The 13,743-nt window shown below is 48.0% G+C and overlaps 30 non-coding genes across 30 annotated transcripts; all 30 read left to right on the top strand.

Moving 5' to 3' along the window:
• Positions 1-620: 620 nt before the first annotated feature.
• TRNAR-ACG (transfer RNA arginine (anticodon ACG)) lies at positions 621-693 on the top strand. Its single transcript has one exon. It is a non-coding gene; the product is annotated as a tRNA-Arg (tRNA).
• An 8-nt stretch (positions 694-701) lies between these two features.
• On the top strand, positions 702-773 carry TRNAH-GUG (transfer RNA histidin (anticodon GUG)). Its single transcript has one exon. It is a non-coding gene; the product is annotated as a tRNA-His (tRNA).
• A 694-nt stretch (positions 774-1,467) lies between these two features.
• Positions 1,468-1,540, top strand: TRNAR-ACG (transfer RNA arginine (anticodon ACG)). The gene has a single exon. It is a non-coding gene; the product is annotated as a tRNA-Arg (tRNA).
• Positions 1,541-1,548: 8 nt separating this feature from the next.
• On the top strand, positions 1,549-1,620 carry TRNAH-GUG (transfer RNA histidin (anticodon GUG)). Its single transcript has one exon. It is a non-coding gene; the product is annotated as a tRNA-His (tRNA).
• A 698-nt stretch (positions 1,621-2,318) lies between these two features.
• On the top strand, positions 2,319-2,391 carry TRNAR-ACG (transfer RNA arginine (anticodon ACG)). The gene has a single exon. It is a non-coding gene; the product is annotated as a tRNA-Arg (tRNA).
• Positions 2,392-2,399: 8 nt separating this feature from the next.
• TRNAH-GUG (transfer RNA histidin (anticodon GUG)) lies at positions 2,400-2,471 on the top strand. Its single transcript has one exon. It is a non-coding gene; the product is annotated as a tRNA-His (tRNA).
• A 693-nt stretch (positions 2,472-3,164) lies between these two features.
• TRNAR-ACG (transfer RNA arginine (anticodon ACG)) lies at positions 3,165-3,237 on the top strand. Its single transcript has one exon. It is a non-coding gene; the product is annotated as a tRNA-Arg (tRNA).
• Positions 3,238-3,245: 8 nt separating this feature from the next.
• On the top strand, positions 3,246-3,317 carry TRNAH-GUG (transfer RNA histidin (anticodon GUG)). Its single transcript has one exon. It is a non-coding gene; the product is annotated as a tRNA-His (tRNA).
• Positions 3,318-4,010: 693 nt separating this feature from the next.
• TRNAR-ACG (transfer RNA arginine (anticodon ACG)) lies at positions 4,011-4,083 on the top strand. Its single transcript has one exon. It is a non-coding gene; the product is annotated as a tRNA-Arg (tRNA).
• An 8-nt stretch (positions 4,084-4,091) lies between these two features.
• Positions 4,092-4,163, top strand: TRNAH-GUG (transfer RNA histidin (anticodon GUG)). The gene has a single exon. It is a non-coding gene; the product is annotated as a tRNA-His (tRNA).
• A 694-nt stretch (positions 4,164-4,857) lies between these two features.
• TRNAR-ACG (transfer RNA arginine (anticodon ACG)) lies at positions 4,858-4,930 on the top strand. Its single transcript has one exon. It is a non-coding gene; the product is annotated as a tRNA-Arg (tRNA).
• A 774-nt stretch (positions 4,931-5,704) lies between these two features.
• Positions 5,705-5,777, top strand: TRNAR-ACG (transfer RNA arginine (anticodon ACG)). The gene has a single exon. It is a non-coding gene; the product is annotated as a tRNA-Arg (tRNA).
• A 773-nt stretch (positions 5,778-6,550) lies between these two features.
• On the top strand, positions 6,551-6,623 carry TRNAR-ACG (transfer RNA arginine (anticodon ACG)). The gene has a single exon. It is a non-coding gene; the product is annotated as a tRNA-Arg (tRNA).
• An 8-nt stretch (positions 6,624-6,631) lies between these two features.
• TRNAH-GUG (transfer RNA histidin (anticodon GUG)) lies at positions 6,632-6,703 on the top strand. Its single transcript has one exon. It is a non-coding gene; the product is annotated as a tRNA-His (tRNA).
• A 693-nt stretch (positions 6,704-7,396) lies between these two features.
• TRNAR-ACG (transfer RNA arginine (anticodon ACG)) lies at positions 7,397-7,469 on the top strand. The gene has a single exon. It is a non-coding gene; the product is annotated as a tRNA-Arg (tRNA).
• Positions 7,470-7,477: 8 nt separating this feature from the next.
• Positions 7,478-7,549, top strand: TRNAH-GUG (transfer RNA histidin (anticodon GUG)). Its single transcript has one exon. It is a non-coding gene; the product is annotated as a tRNA-His (tRNA).
• Positions 7,550-8,243: 694 nt separating this feature from the next.
• Positions 8,244-8,316, top strand: TRNAR-ACG (transfer RNA arginine (anticodon ACG)). The gene has a single exon. It is a non-coding gene; the product is annotated as a tRNA-Arg (tRNA).
• An 8-nt stretch (positions 8,317-8,324) lies between these two features.
• Positions 8,325-8,396, top strand: TRNAH-GUG (transfer RNA histidin (anticodon GUG)). Its single transcript has one exon. It is a non-coding gene; the product is annotated as a tRNA-His (tRNA).
• A 694-nt stretch (positions 8,397-9,090) lies between these two features.
• Positions 9,091-9,163, top strand: TRNAR-ACG (transfer RNA arginine (anticodon ACG)). Its single transcript has one exon. It is a non-coding gene; the product is annotated as a tRNA-Arg (tRNA).
• An 8-nt stretch (positions 9,164-9,171) lies between these two features.
• TRNAH-GUG (transfer RNA histidin (anticodon GUG)) lies at positions 9,172-9,243 on the top strand. The gene has a single exon. It is a non-coding gene; the product is annotated as a tRNA-His (tRNA).
• A 694-nt stretch (positions 9,244-9,937) lies between these two features.
• TRNAR-ACG (transfer RNA arginine (anticodon ACG)) lies at positions 9,938-10,010 on the top strand. Its single transcript has one exon. It is a non-coding gene; the product is annotated as a tRNA-Arg (tRNA).
• An 8-nt stretch (positions 10,011-10,018) lies between these two features.
• Positions 10,019-10,090, top strand: TRNAH-GUG (transfer RNA histidin (anticodon GUG)). Its single transcript has one exon. It is a non-coding gene; the product is annotated as a tRNA-His (tRNA).
• A 694-nt stretch (positions 10,091-10,784) lies between these two features.
• TRNAR-ACG (transfer RNA arginine (anticodon ACG)) lies at positions 10,785-10,857 on the top strand. Its single transcript has one exon. It is a non-coding gene; the product is annotated as a tRNA-Arg (tRNA).
• An 8-nt stretch (positions 10,858-10,865) lies between these two features.
• On the top strand, positions 10,866-10,937 carry TRNAH-GUG (transfer RNA histidin (anticodon GUG)). The gene has a single exon. It is a non-coding gene; the product is annotated as a tRNA-His (tRNA).
• Positions 10,938-11,631: 694 nt separating this feature from the next.
• On the top strand, positions 11,632-11,704 carry TRNAR-ACG (transfer RNA arginine (anticodon ACG)). Its single transcript has one exon. It is a non-coding gene; the product is annotated as a tRNA-Arg (tRNA).
• Positions 11,705-11,712: 8 nt separating this feature from the next.
• Positions 11,713-11,784, top strand: TRNAH-GUG (transfer RNA histidin (anticodon GUG)). The gene has a single exon. It is a non-coding gene; the product is annotated as a tRNA-His (tRNA).
• A 694-nt stretch (positions 11,785-12,478) lies between these two features.
• TRNAR-ACG (transfer RNA arginine (anticodon ACG)) lies at positions 12,479-12,551 on the top strand. Its single transcript has one exon. It is a non-coding gene; the product is annotated as a tRNA-Arg (tRNA).
• Positions 12,552-12,559: 8 nt separating this feature from the next.
• On the top strand, positions 12,560-12,631 carry TRNAH-GUG (transfer RNA histidin (anticodon GUG)). The gene has a single exon. It is a non-coding gene; the product is annotated as a tRNA-His (tRNA).
• Positions 12,632-13,325: 694 nt separating this feature from the next.
• TRNAR-ACG (transfer RNA arginine (anticodon ACG)) lies at positions 13,326-13,398 on the top strand. The gene has a single exon. It is a non-coding gene; the product is annotated as a tRNA-Arg (tRNA).
• An 8-nt stretch (positions 13,399-13,406) lies between these two features.
• On the top strand, positions 13,407-13,478 carry TRNAH-GUG (transfer RNA histidin (anticodon GUG)). Its single transcript has one exon. It is a non-coding gene; the product is annotated as a tRNA-His (tRNA).
• Positions 13,479-13,743: the final 265 nt, after the last annotated feature.

The following is a 13,743-nucleotide window of genomic DNA, read 5'->3' on the forward strand; positions in this document are numbered from 1 at the left end:
AAGATACACACAAGGAGGAGGGAGTCTCTCTAAGACTGCTTGCAAGCAGCATCAACGCTGTGATGTATGATACCTTGATACTATCCTAGTGCCTTTAGATTACAATGTGGCACACCATAGTCAGATCACTAAAGGATTGGTCAACAGGCCAAGGTGTCCTACCATGTCATGTTACACCCGCTGGAACAAGAACGAACACGAACTTGGGGTTATGAGAACTCTACAACACTGGCCTTTGATGGTAACAGCAGGGAGTCAAAAGAGATTCTTTGAAGCCCAGTGGGGTGTGTTTCTTGGACAGCGCGGACCATTACTTTTCGAGAGGCCATCTATGTCAAAGTGAAACAACCATCCTAGAAGGGGGTGGGGTTTGCTTCAAGACCACCTGTCGGCTACATAGAATGACATTGTAACATTATTACCCTTTGCTATTTTACAACAATCGAGCAGCCATAAGCAGTGATTTGACAGCAACTGAGAAGGCCTGAGCACTTTCCTTTCCATTTGAAATTGTCCAGAAAGTTAGCCGTTTAACTCAGGAATGGCTAAGATGGTGCCGATTGGCTTCTGCAGCTAGAATGACCTTTGTGAAGGCTTTGCAAAGAGTCAGGGCAGGTGCAGGGCCAGTGGCGCAATGGATAACGCGTCTGACTACGGATCAGAAGATTGTAGGTTCGACTCCTACCTGGCTCGTCGACAATGCCGTGATCGTATAGTGGTTAGTACTCTGCGTTGTGGCCGCAGCAACCCCGGTTCGAATCCGGGTCACGGCATCTTTATGTGCTAGATGGAGTGTAATGTCCACAGCCACCTCTGTCACGGTTATGCCATTTCCGACTCCTCCTTAAGATACACACAAGGAGGAGGGAGTCTCTCTAAGACTGCTTGCAAGCAGCATCAACGCTGTGATGTATGATACCTTGATACTATCCTAGTGCCTTTAGATTACAATGTGGCACACCATAGTCAGATCACTAAAGGATTGGTCAACAGGCCAAGGTGTCCTACCATGTCATGTTACACCCGCTGGAACAAGAACGAACACGAACTTGGGGTTATGAGAACTCTACAACACTGGCCTTTGATGGTAACAGCAGGGAGTCAAAAGAGATTCTTTGAAGCCCAGTGGGGTGTGTTTCTTGGACAGCGCGGACCATTACTTTTCGAGAGGCCATCTATGTCAAAGTGAAACAACCATCCTAGAAGGGGGTGGGGTTTGCTTCAAGACCACCTGTCGGCTACATAGAATGACATTGTAACATTATTACCCTTTGCTATTTTACAACAATCGAGCAGCCATAAGCAGTGATTTGACAGCAACTGAGAAGGCCTGAGCACTTTCCTTTCCATTTGAAATTGTCCAGAAAGTTAGCCGTTTAACTCAGGAATGGCTAAGATGGTGCCGATTGGCTTCTGCAGCTAGAATGACCTTTGTGAAGGCTTTGCAAAGAGTCAGGGGCAGGTGCAGGGCCAGTGGCGCAATGGATAACGCGTCTGACTACGGATCAGAAGATTGTAGGTTCGACTCCTACCTGGCTCGTCGACAATGCCGTGATCGTATAGTGGTTAGTACTCTGCGTTGTGGCCGCAGCAACCCCGGTTCGAATCCGGGTCACGGCATCTTTATGTGCTAGATGGAGTGTAATGTCCACAGCCACCTCTGCTCTGTCACGGTTATGCCATTTCCGACTCCTCCTTAAGATACACACAAGGAGGAGGGAGTCTCTCTAAGACTGCTTGCAAGCAGCATCAACGCTGTGATGTATGATACCTTGATACTATCCTAGTGCCTTTAGATTACAATGTGGCACACCATAGTCAGATCACTAAAGGATTGGTCAACAGGCCAAGGTGTCCTACCATGTCATGTTACACCCGCTGGAACAAGAACGAACACGAACTTGGGGTTATGAGAACTCTACAACACTGGCCTTTGATGGTAACAGCAGGGAGTCAAAAGAGATTCTTTGAAGCCCAGTGGGGTGTGTTTCTTGGACAGCGCGGACCATTACTTTTCGAGAGGCCATCTATGTCAAAGTGAAACAACCATCCTAGAAGGGGGTGGGGTTTGCTTCAAGACCACCTGTCGGCTACATAGAATGACATTGTAACATTATTACCCTTTGCTATTTTACAACAATCGAGCAGCCATAAGCAGTGATTTGACAGCAACTGAGAAGGCCTGAGCACTTCCTTTCCATTTGAAATTGTCCAGAAAGTTAGCCGTTTAACTCAGGAATGGCTAAGATGGTGCCGATTGGCTTCTGCAGCTAGAATGACCTTTGTGAAGGCTTTGCAAAGAGTCAGGGGCAGGTGCAGGGCCAGTGGCGCAATGGATAACGCGTCTGACTACGGATCAGAAGATTGTAGGTTCGACTCCTACCTGGCTCGTCGACAATGCCGTGATCGTATAGTGGTTAGTACTCTGCGTTGTGGCCGCAGCAACCCCGGTTCGAATCCGGGTCACGGCATCTTTATGTGCTAGATGGAGTGTAATGTCCACAGCCACCTCTGTCACGGTTATGCCATTTCCGACTCCTCCTTAAGATACACACAAGGAGGAGGGAGTCTCTCTAAGACTGCTTGCAAGCAGCATCAACGCTGTGATGTATGATACCTTGATACTATCCTAGTGCCTTTAGATTACAATGTGGCACACCATAGTCAGATCACTTAAAGGATTGGTCAACAGGCCAAGGTGTCCTACCATGTCATGTTACACCGCTGGAACAAGAACGAACACGAACTTGGGGTTATGAGAACTCTACAACACTGGCCTTTGATGGTAACAGCAGGGAGTCAAAAGAGATTCTTTGAAGCCCAGTGGGGTGTGTTTCTTGGACAGCGCGGACCATTACTTTTCGAGAGGCCATCTATGTCAAAGTGAAACAACCATCCTAGAAGGGGGTGGGGTTTGCTTCAAGACCACCTGTCGGCTACATAGAATGACATTGTAACATTATTACCCTTTGCTATTTTACAACAATCGAGCAGCCATAAGCAGTGATTTGACAGCAACTGAGAAGGCCTGAGCACTTTCCTTTCCATTTGAAATTGTCCAGAAAGTTAGCGTTTAACTCAGGAATGGCTAAGATGGTGCCGATTGGCTTCTGCAGCTAGAATGACCTTTGTGAAGGCTTTGCAAAGAGTCAGGGGCAGGTGCAGGGCCAGTGGCGCAATGGATAACGCGTCTGACTACGGATCAGAAGATTGTAGGTTCGACTCCTACCTGGCTCGTCGACAATGCCGTGATCGTATAGTGGTTAGTACTCTGCGTTGTGGCCGCAGCAACCCCGGTTCGAATCCGGGTCACGGCATCTTTATGTGCTAGATGGAGTGTAATGTCCACAGCCACCTCTGTCACGGTTATGCCATTTCCGACTCCTCCTTAAGATACACACAAGGAGGAGGGAGTCTCTCTAAGACTGCTTGCAAGCAGCATCAACGCTGTGATGTATGATACCTTGATACTATCCTAGTGCCTTTAGATTACAATGTGCACACCATAGTCAGATCACTAAAGGATTGGTCAACAGGCCAAGGTGTCCTACCATGTCATGTTACACCCGCTGGAACAAGAACGAACACGAACTTGGGGTTATGAGAACTCTACAACACTGGCCTTTGATGGTAACAGCAGGGAGTCAAAAGAGATTCTTTGAAGCCCAGTGGGGTGTGTTTCTTGGACAGCGCGGACCATTACTTTTCGAGAGGCCATCTATGTCAAAGTGAAACAACCATCCTAGAAGGGGGTGGGGTTTGCTTCAAGACCACCTGTCGGCTACATAGAATGACATTGTAACATTATTACCCTTTGCTATTTTACAACAATCGAGCAGCCATAAGCAGTGATTTGACAGCAACTGAGAAGGCCTGAGCACTTTCCTTTCCATTTGAAATTGTCCAGAAAGTTAGCCGTTTAACTCAGGAATGGCTAAGATGGTGCCGATTGGCTTCTGCAGCTAGAATGACCTTTGTGAAGGCTTTGCAAAGAGTCAGGGGCAGGTGCAGGGCCAGTGGCGCAATGGATAACGCGTCTGACTACGGATCAGAAGATTGTAGGTTCGACTCCTACCTGGCTCGTCGACAATGCCGTGATCGTATAGTGGTTAGTACTCTGCGTTGTGGCCGCAGCAACCCCGGTTCGAATCCGGGTCACGGCATCTTTATGTGCTAGATGGAGTGTAATGTCCACAGCCACCTCTGTCACGGTTATGCCATTTCCGACTCCTCCTTAAGATACACACAAGGAGGAGGGAGTCTCTCTAAGACTGCTTGCAAGCAGCATCAACGCTGTGATGTATGATACCTTGATACTATCCTAGTGCCTTTAGATTACAATGTGGCACACCATAGTCAGATCACTAAAGGATTGGTCAACAGGCCAAGGTGTCCTACCATGTCATGTTACACCCGCTGGAACAAGAACGAACACGAACTTGGGGTTATGAGAACTCTACAACACTGGCCTTTGATGGTAACAGCAGGGAGTCAAAAGAGATTCTTTGAAGCCCAGTGGGGTGTGTTTCTTGGACAGCGCGGACCATTACTTTTCGAGAGGCCATCTATGTCAAAGTGAAACAACCATCCTAGAAGGGGGTGGGGTTTGCTTCAAGACCACCTGTCGGCTACATAGAATGACATTGTAACATTATTACCCTTTGCTATTTTACAACAATCGAGCAGCCATAAGCAGTGATTTGACAGCAACTGAGAAGGCCTGAGCACTTTCCTTTCCATTTGAAATTGTCCAGAAAGTTAGCCGTTTAACTCAGGAATGGCTAAGATGGTGCCGATTGGCTTCTGCAGCTAGAATGACCTTTGTGAAGGCTTTGCAAAGAGTCAGGGGCAGGTGCAGGGCCAGTGGCGCAATGGATAACGCGTCTGACTACGGATCAGAAGATTGTAGGTTCGACTCCTACCTGGCTCGTCGACAATGCCGTGATCGTATAGTGGTTAGTACTCTGCGTTGTGGCCGCAGCAACCCCGGTTCGAATCGGGTCACGGCATCTTTATGTGCTAGATGGAGTGTAATGTCCACAGCCACCTCTGTCACGGTTATGCCATTTCCGACTCCTCCTTAAGATACACACAAGGAGGAGGGAGTCTCTCTAAGACTGCTTGCAAGCAGCATCAACGCTGTGATGTATGATACCTTGATACTATCCTAGTGCCTTTAGAGACCTTGTGGCACGACCCATAGTCAGATCACTAAAGGATTGGTCAACAGGCCAAGGTGTCCTACCATGTCATGTTACACCCGCTGGAACAAGAACGAACACGAACTTGGGGTTATGAGAACTCTACAACACTGGCCTTTGATGGTAACAGCAGGGAGTCAAAAGAGATTCTTTGAAGCCCAGTGGGGTGTGTTTCTTGGACAGCGCGGACCATTACTTTTCGAGAGGCCATCTATGTCAAAGTGAAACAACCATCCTAGAAGGGGGTGGGGTTTGCTTCAAGACCACCTGTCGGCTACATAGAATGACATTGTAACATTATTACCCTTTGCTATTTTACAACAATCGAGCAGCCATAAGCAGTGATTTGACAGCAACTGAGAAGGCCTGAGCACTTTCCTTTCCATTTGAAATTGTCCAGAAAGTTAGCCGTTTAACTCAGGAATGGCTAAGATGGTGCCGATTGGCTTCTGCAGCTAGAATGACCTTTGTGAAGGCTTTGCAAAGAGTCAGGGGCAGGTGCAGGGCCAGTGGCGCAATGGATAACGCGTCTGACTACGGATCAGAAGATTGTAGGTTCGACTCCTACCTGGCTCGTCGACAATGCCGTGATCGTATAGTGGTTAGTACTCTGCGTTGTGGCCGCAGCAACCCGGTTCGAATCCGGGTCACGGCATCTTTATGTGCTAGATGGAGTGTAATGTCCACAGCCACCTCTGTCACGGTTATGCCATTTCCGACTCCTCCTTAAGATACACACAAGGAGGAGGGAGTCTCTCTAAGACTGCTTGCAAGCAGCATCAACGCTGTGATGTATGATACCTTGATACTATCCTAGTGCCTTTAGATTACAATGTGGCACACCATAGTCAGATCACTAAAGGATTGGTCAACAGGCCAAGGTGTCCTACCATGTCATGTTACACCCGCTGGAACAAGAACGAACACGAACTTGGGGTTATGAGAACTCTACAACACTGGCCTTTGATGGTAACAGCAGGGAGTCAAAAGAGATTCTTTGAAGCCCAGTGGGGTGTGTTTCTTGGACAGCGCGGACCATTACTTTTCGAGAGGCCATCTATGTCAAAGTGAAACAACCATCCTAGAAGGGGGTGGGGTTTGCTTCAAGACCACCTGTCGGCTACATAGAATGACATTGTAACATTATTACCCTTTGCTATTTTACAACAATCGAGCAGCCATAAGCAGTGATTTGACAGCAACTGAGAAGGCCTGAGCACTTTCCTTTCCATTTGAAATTGTCCAGAAAGTTAGCCGTTTAACTCAGGAATGGCTAAGATGGTGCCGATTGGCTTCTGCAGCTAGAATGACCTTTGTGAAGGCTTTGCAAAGAGTCAGGGGCAGGTGCAGGGCCAGTGGCGCAATGGATAACGCGTCTGACTACGGATCAGAAGATTGTAGGTTCGACTCCTACCTGGCTCGTCGACAATGCCGTGATCGTATAGTGGTTAGTACTCTGCGTTGTGGCCGCAGCAACCCCGGTTCGAATCCGGGTCACGGCATCTTTATGTGCTAGATGGAGTGTAATGTCCACAGCCACCTCTGTCACGGTTATGCCATTTCCGACTCCTCCTTAAGATACACACAAGGAGGAGGGAGTCTCTCTAAGACTGCTTGCAAGCAGCATCAACGCTGTGATGTATGATACCTTGATACTATCCTAGTGCCTTTAGATTACAATGTGGCACACCATAGTCAGATCACTAAAGGATTGGTCAACAGGCCAAGGTGTCCTACCATGTCATGTTACACCCGCTGGAACAAGAACGAACACGAACTTGGGGTTATGAGAACTCTACAACACTGGCCTTTGATGGTAACAGCAGGGAGTCAAAAGAGATTCTTTGAAGCCCAGTGGGTGTGTTTCTTGGACAGCGCGGACCATTACTTTTCGAGAGGCCATCTATGTCAAAGTGAAACAACCATCCTAGAAGGGGGTGGGGTTTGCTTCAAGACCACCTGTCGGCTACATAGAATGACATTGTAACATTATTACCCTTTGCTATTTTACAACAATCGAGCAGCCATAAGCAGTGATTTGACAGCAACTGAGAAGGCCTGAGCACTTTCCTTTCCATTTGAAATTGTCCAGAAAGTTAGCCGTTTAACTCAGGAATGGCTAAGATGGTGCCGATTGGCTTCTGCAGCTAGAATGACCTTTGTGAAGGCTTTGCAAAGAGTCAGGGGCAGGTGCAGGGCCAGTGGCGCAATGGATAACGCGTCTGACTACGGATCAGAAGATTGTAGGTTCGACTCCTACCTGGCTCGTCGACAATGCCGTGATCGTATAGTGGTTAGTACTCTGCGTTGTGGCCGCAGCAACCCCGGTTCGAATCCGGGTCACGGCATCTTTATGTGCTAGATGGAGTGTAATGTCCACAGCCACCTCTGTCACGGTTATGCCATTTCCGACTCCTCCTTAAGATACACACAAGGAGGAGGGAGTCTCTCTAAGACTGCTTGCAAGCAGCATCAACGCTGTGATGTATGATACCTTGATACTATCCTAGTGCCTTTAGATTACAATGTGGCACACCATAGTCAGATCACTAAAGGATTGGTCAACAGGCCAAGGTGTCCTACCATGTCATGTTACACCCGCTGGAACAAGAACGAACACGAACTTGGGGTTATGAGAACTCTACAACACTGGCCTTTGATGGTAACAGCAGGGAGTCAAAAGAGATTCTTTGAAGCCCAGTGGGGTGTGTTTCTTGGACAGCGCGGACCATTACTTTTCGAGAGGCCATCTATGTCAAAGTGAAACAACCATCCTAGAAGGGGGTGGGGTTTGCTTCAAGACCACCTGTCGGCTACATAGAATGACATTGTAACATTATTACCCTTTGCTATTTTACAACAATCGAGCAGCCATAAGCAGTGATTTGACAGCAACTGAGAAGGCCTGAGCACTTTCCTTTCCATTTGAAATTGTCCAGAAAGTTAGCCGTTTAACTCAGGAATGGCTAAGATGGTGCCGATTGGCTTCTGCAGCTAGAATGACCTTTGTGAAGGCTTTGCAAAGAGTCAGGGGCAGGTGCAGGGCCAGTGGCGCAATGGATAACGCGTCTGACTACGGATCAGAAGATTGTAGGTTCGACTCCTACCTGGCTCGTCGACAATGCCGTGATCGTATAGTGGTTAGTACTCTGCGTTGTGGCCGCAGCAACCCCGGTTCGAATCCGGGTCACGGCATCTTTATGTGCTAGATGGAGTGTAATGTCCACAGCCACCTCTGTCACGGTTATGCCATTTCCGACTCCTCCTTAAGATACACACAAGGAGGAGGGAGTCTCTCTAAGACTGCTTGCAAGCAGCATCAACGCTGTGATGTATGATACCTTGATACTATCCTAGTGCCTTTAGATTACAATGTGGCACACCATAGTCAGATCACTAAAGGATTGGTCAACAGGCCAAGGTGTCCTACCATGTCATGTTACACCCGCTGGAACAAGAACGAACACGAACTTGGGGTTATGAGAACTCTACAACACTGGCCTTTGATGGTAACAGCAGGGAGTCAAAAGAGATTCTTTGAAGCCCAGTGGGGTGTGTTTCTTGGACAGCGCGGACCATTACTTTTCGAGAGGCCATCTATGTCAAAGTGAAACAACCATCCTAGAAGGGGGTGGGGTTTGCTTCAAGACCACCTGTCGGCTACATAGAATGACATTGTAACATTATTACCCTTTGCTATTTTACAACAATCGAGCAGCCATAAGCAGTGATTTGACAGCAACTGAGAAGGCCTGAGCACTTTCCTTTCCATTTGAAATTGTCCAGAAAGTTAGCCGTTTAACTCAGGAATGGCTAAGATGGTGCCGATTGGCTTCTGCAGCTAGAATGACCTTTGTGAAGGCTTTGCAAAGAGTCAGGGGCAGGTGCAGGGCCAGTGGCGCAATGGATAACGCGTCTGACTACGGATCAGAAGATTGTAGGTTCGACTCCTACCTGGCTCGTCGACAATGCCGTGATCGTATAGTGGTTAGTACTCTGCGTTGTGGCCGCAGCAACCCCGGTTCGAATCCGGGTCACGGCATCTTTATGTGCTAGATGGAGTGTAATGTCCACAGCCACCTCTGTCACGGTTATGCCATTTCCGACTCCTCCTTAAGATACACACAAGGAGGAGGGAGTCTCTCTAAGACTGCTTGCAAGCAGCATCAACGCTGTGATGTATGATACCTTGATACTATCCTAGTGCCTTTAGATTACAATGTGGCACACCATAGTCAGATCACTAAAGGATTGGTCAACAGGCCAAGGTGTCCTACCATGTCATGTTACACCCGCTGGAACAAGAACGAACACGAACTTGGGGTTATGAGAACTCTACAACACTGGCCTTTGATGGTAACAGCAGGGAGTCAAAAGAGATTCTTTGAAGCCCAGTGGGGTGTGTTTCTTGGACAGCGCGGACCATTACTTTTCGAGAGGCCATCTATGTCAAAGTGAAACAACCATCCTAGAAGGGGGTGGGGTTTGCTTCAAGACCACCTGTCGGCTACATAGAATGACATTGTAACATTATTACCCTTTGCTATTTTACAACAATCGAGCAGCCATAAGCAGTGATTTGACAGCAACTGAGAAGGCCTGAGCACTTTCCTTTCCATTTGAAATTGTCCAGAAAGTTAGCCGTTTAACTCAGGAATGGCTAAGATGGTGCCGATTGGCTTCTGCAGCTAGAATGACCTTTGTGAAGGCTTTGCAAAGAGTCAGGGGCAGGTGCAGGGCCAGTGGCGCAATGGATAACGCGTCTGACTACGGATCAGAAGATTGTAGGTTCGACTCCTACCTGGCTCGTCGACAATGCCGTGATCGTATAGTGGTTAGTACTCTGCGTTGTGGCCGCAGCAACCCCGGTTCGAATCCGGGTCACGGCATCTTTATGTGCTAGATGGAGTGTAATGTCCACAGCCACCTCTGTCACGGTTATGCCATTTCCGACTCCTCCTTAAGATACACACAAGGAGGAGGGAGTCTCTCTAAGACTGCTTGCAAGCAGCATCAACGCTGTGATGTATGATACCTTGATACTATCCTAGTGCCTTTAGATTACAATGTGGCACACCATAGTCAGATCACTAAAGGATTGGTCAACAGGCCAAGGTGTCCTACCATGTCATGTTACACCCGCTGGAACAAGAACGAACACGAACTTGGGGTTATGAGAACTCTACAACACTGGCCTTTGATGGTAACAGCAGGGAGTCAAAAGAGATTCTTTGAAGCCCAGTGGGGTGTGTTTCTTGGACAGCGCGGACCATTACTTTTCGAGAGGCCATCTATGTCAAAGTGAAACAACCATCCTAGAAGGGGGTGGGGTTTGCTTCAAGACCACCTGTCGGCTACATAGAATGACATTGTAACATTATTACCCTTTGCTATTTTACAACAATCGAGCAGCCATAAGCAGTGATTTGACAGCAACTGAGAAGGCCTGAGCACTTTCCTTTCCATTTGAAATTGTCCAGAAAGTTAGCCGTTTAACTCAGGAATGGCTAAGATGGTGCCGATTGGCTTCTGCAGCTAGAATGACCTTTGTGAAGGCTTTGCAAAGAGTCAGGGGCAGGTGCAGGGCCAGTGGCGCAATGGATAACGCGTCTGACTACGGATCAGAAGATTGTAGGTTCGACTCCTACCTGGCTCGTCGACAATGCCGTGATCGTATAGTGGTTAGTACTCTGCGTTGTGGCCGCAGCAACCCCGGTTCGAATCCGGGTCACGGCATCTTTATGTGCTAGATGGAGTGTAATGTCCACAGCCACCTCTGTCACGGTTATGCCATTTCCGACTCCTCCTTAAGATACACACAAGGAGGAGGGAGTCTCTCTAAGACTGCTTGCAAGCAGCATCAACGCTGTGATGTATGATACCTTGATACTATCCTAGTGCCTTTAGATTACAATGTGGCACACCATAGTCAGATCACTAAAGGATTGGTCAACAGGCCAAGGTGTCCTACCATGTCATGTTACACCCGCTGGAACAAGAACGAACACGAACTTGGGGTTATGAGAACTCTACAACACTGGCCTTTGATGGTAACAGCAGGGAGTCAAAAGAGATTCTTTGAAGCCCAGTGGGGTGTGTTTCTTGGACAGCGCGGACCATTACTTTTCGAGAGGCCATCTATGTCAAAGTGAAACAACCATCCTAGAAGGGGGTGGGGTTTGCTTCAAGACCACCTGTCGGCTACATAGAATGACATTGTAACATTATTACCCTTTGCTATTTTACAACAATCGAGCAGCCATAAGCAGTGATTTGACAGCAACTGAGAAGGCCTGAGCACTTTCCTTTCCATTTGAAATTGTCCAGAAAGTTAGCCGTTTAACTCAGGAATGGCTAAGATGGTGCCGATTGGCTTCTGCAGCTAGAATGACCTTTGTGAAGGCTTTGCAAAGAGTCAGGGGCAGGTGCAGGGCCAGTGGCGCAATGGATAACGCGTCTGACTACGGATCAGAAGATTGTAGGTTCGACTCCTACCTGGCTCGTCGACAATGCCGTGATCGTATAGTGGTTAGTACTCTGCGTTGTGGCCGCAGCAACCCCGGTTCGAATCCGGGTCACGGCATCTTTATGTGCTAGATGGAGTGTAATGTCCACAGCCACCTCTGTCACGGTTATGCCATTTCCGACTCCTCCTTAAGATACACACAAGGAGGAGGGAGTCTCTCTAAGACTGCTTGCAAGCAGCATCAACGCTGTGATGTATGATACCTTGATACTATCCTAGTGCCTTTAGATTACAATGTGGCACACCATAGTCAGATCACTAAAGGATTGGTCAACAGGCCAAGGTGTCCTACCATGTCATGTTACACCCGCTGGAACAAGAACGAACACGAACTTGGGGTTATGAGAACTCTACAACACTGGCCTTTGATGGTAACAGCAGGGAGTCAAAAGAGATTCTTTGAAGCCCAGTGGGGTGTGTTTCTTGGACAGCGCGGACCATTACTTTTCGAGAGGCCATCTATGTCAAAGTGAAACAACCATCCTAGAAGGGGGTGGGGTTTGCTTCAAGACCACCTGTCGGCTACATAGAATGACATTGTAACATTATTACCCTTTGCTATTTTACAACAATCGAGCAGCCATAAGCAGTGATTTGACAGCAACTGAGAAGGCCTGAGCACTTTCCTTTCCATTTGAAATTGTCCAGAAAGTTAGCCGTTTAACTCAGGAATGGCTAAGATGGTGCCGATTGGCTTCTGCAGCTAGAATGACCTTTGTGAAGGCTTTGCAAAGAGTCAGGGGCAGGTGCAGGGCCAGTGGCGCAATGGATAACGCGTCTGACTACGGATCAGAAGATTGTAGGTTCGACTCCTACCTGGCTCGTCGACAATGCCGTGATCGTATAGTGGTTAGTACTCTGCGTTGTGGCCGCAGCAACCCCGGTTCGAATCCGGGTCACGGCATCTTTATGTGCTAGATGGAGTGTAATGTCCACAGCCACCTCTGTCACGGTTATGCCATTTCCGACTCCTCCTTAAGATACACACAAGGAGGAGGGAGTCTCTCTAAGACTGCTTGCAAGCAGCATCAACGCTGTGATGTATGATACCTTGATACTATCCTAGTGCCTTTAGATTACAATGTGGCACACCATAGTCAGATCACTAAAGGATTGGTCAACAGGCCAAGGTGTCCTACCATGTCATGTTACACCCGCTGGAACAAGAACGAACACGAACTTGGGGTTATGAGAACTCTACAACACTGGCCTTTGATGGTAACAGCAGGGAGTCAAAAGAGATTCTTTGAAGCCCAGTGGGGTGTGTTTCTTGGACAGCGCGGACCATTACTTTTCGAGAGGCCATCTATGTCAAAGTGAAACAACCATCCTAGAAGGGGGTGGGGTTTGCTTCAAGACCACCTGTCGGCTACATAGAATGACATTGTAACATTATTACCCTTTGCTATTTTACAACAATCGAGCAGCCATAAGCAGTGATTTGACAGCAACTGAGAAGGCCTGAGCACTTTCCTTTCCATTTGAAATTGTCCAGAAAGTTAGCCGTTTAACTCAGGAATGGCTAAGATGGTGCCGATTGGCTTCTGCAGCTAGAATGACCTTTGTGAAGGCTTTGCAAAGAGTCAGGGGCAGGTGCAGGGCCAGTGGCGCAATGGATAACGCGTCTGACTACGGATCAGAAGATTGTAGGTTCGACTCCTACCTGGCTCGTCGACAATGCCGTGATCGTATAGTGGTTAGTACTCTGCGTTGTGGCCGCAGCAACCCCGGTTCGAATCCGGGTCACGGCATCTTTATGTGCTAGATGGAGTGTAATGTCCACAGCCACCTCTGTCACGGTTATGCCATTTCCGACTCCTCCTTAAGATACACACAAGGAGGAGGGAGTCTCTCTAAGACTGCTTGCAAGCAGCATCAACGCTGTGATGTATGATACCTTGATACTATCCTAGTGCCTTTAGATTACAATGTGGCACACCATAGTCAGATCACTAAAGGATTGGTCAACAGGCCAAGGTGTCCTACCATGTCATGTTACACCCGCTGGAACAAGAA

The sequence above is a fragment of the Aquarana catesbeiana genome, linkage group LG03 (assembly GCF_042186555.1).
Source record: "Aquarana catesbeiana isolate 2022-GZ linkage group LG03, ASM4218655v1, whole genome shotgun sequence".
Classification (NCBI taxonomy): Eukaryota; Metazoa; Chordata; class Amphibia; order Anura; family Ranidae; genus Aquarana; species Aquarana catesbeiana.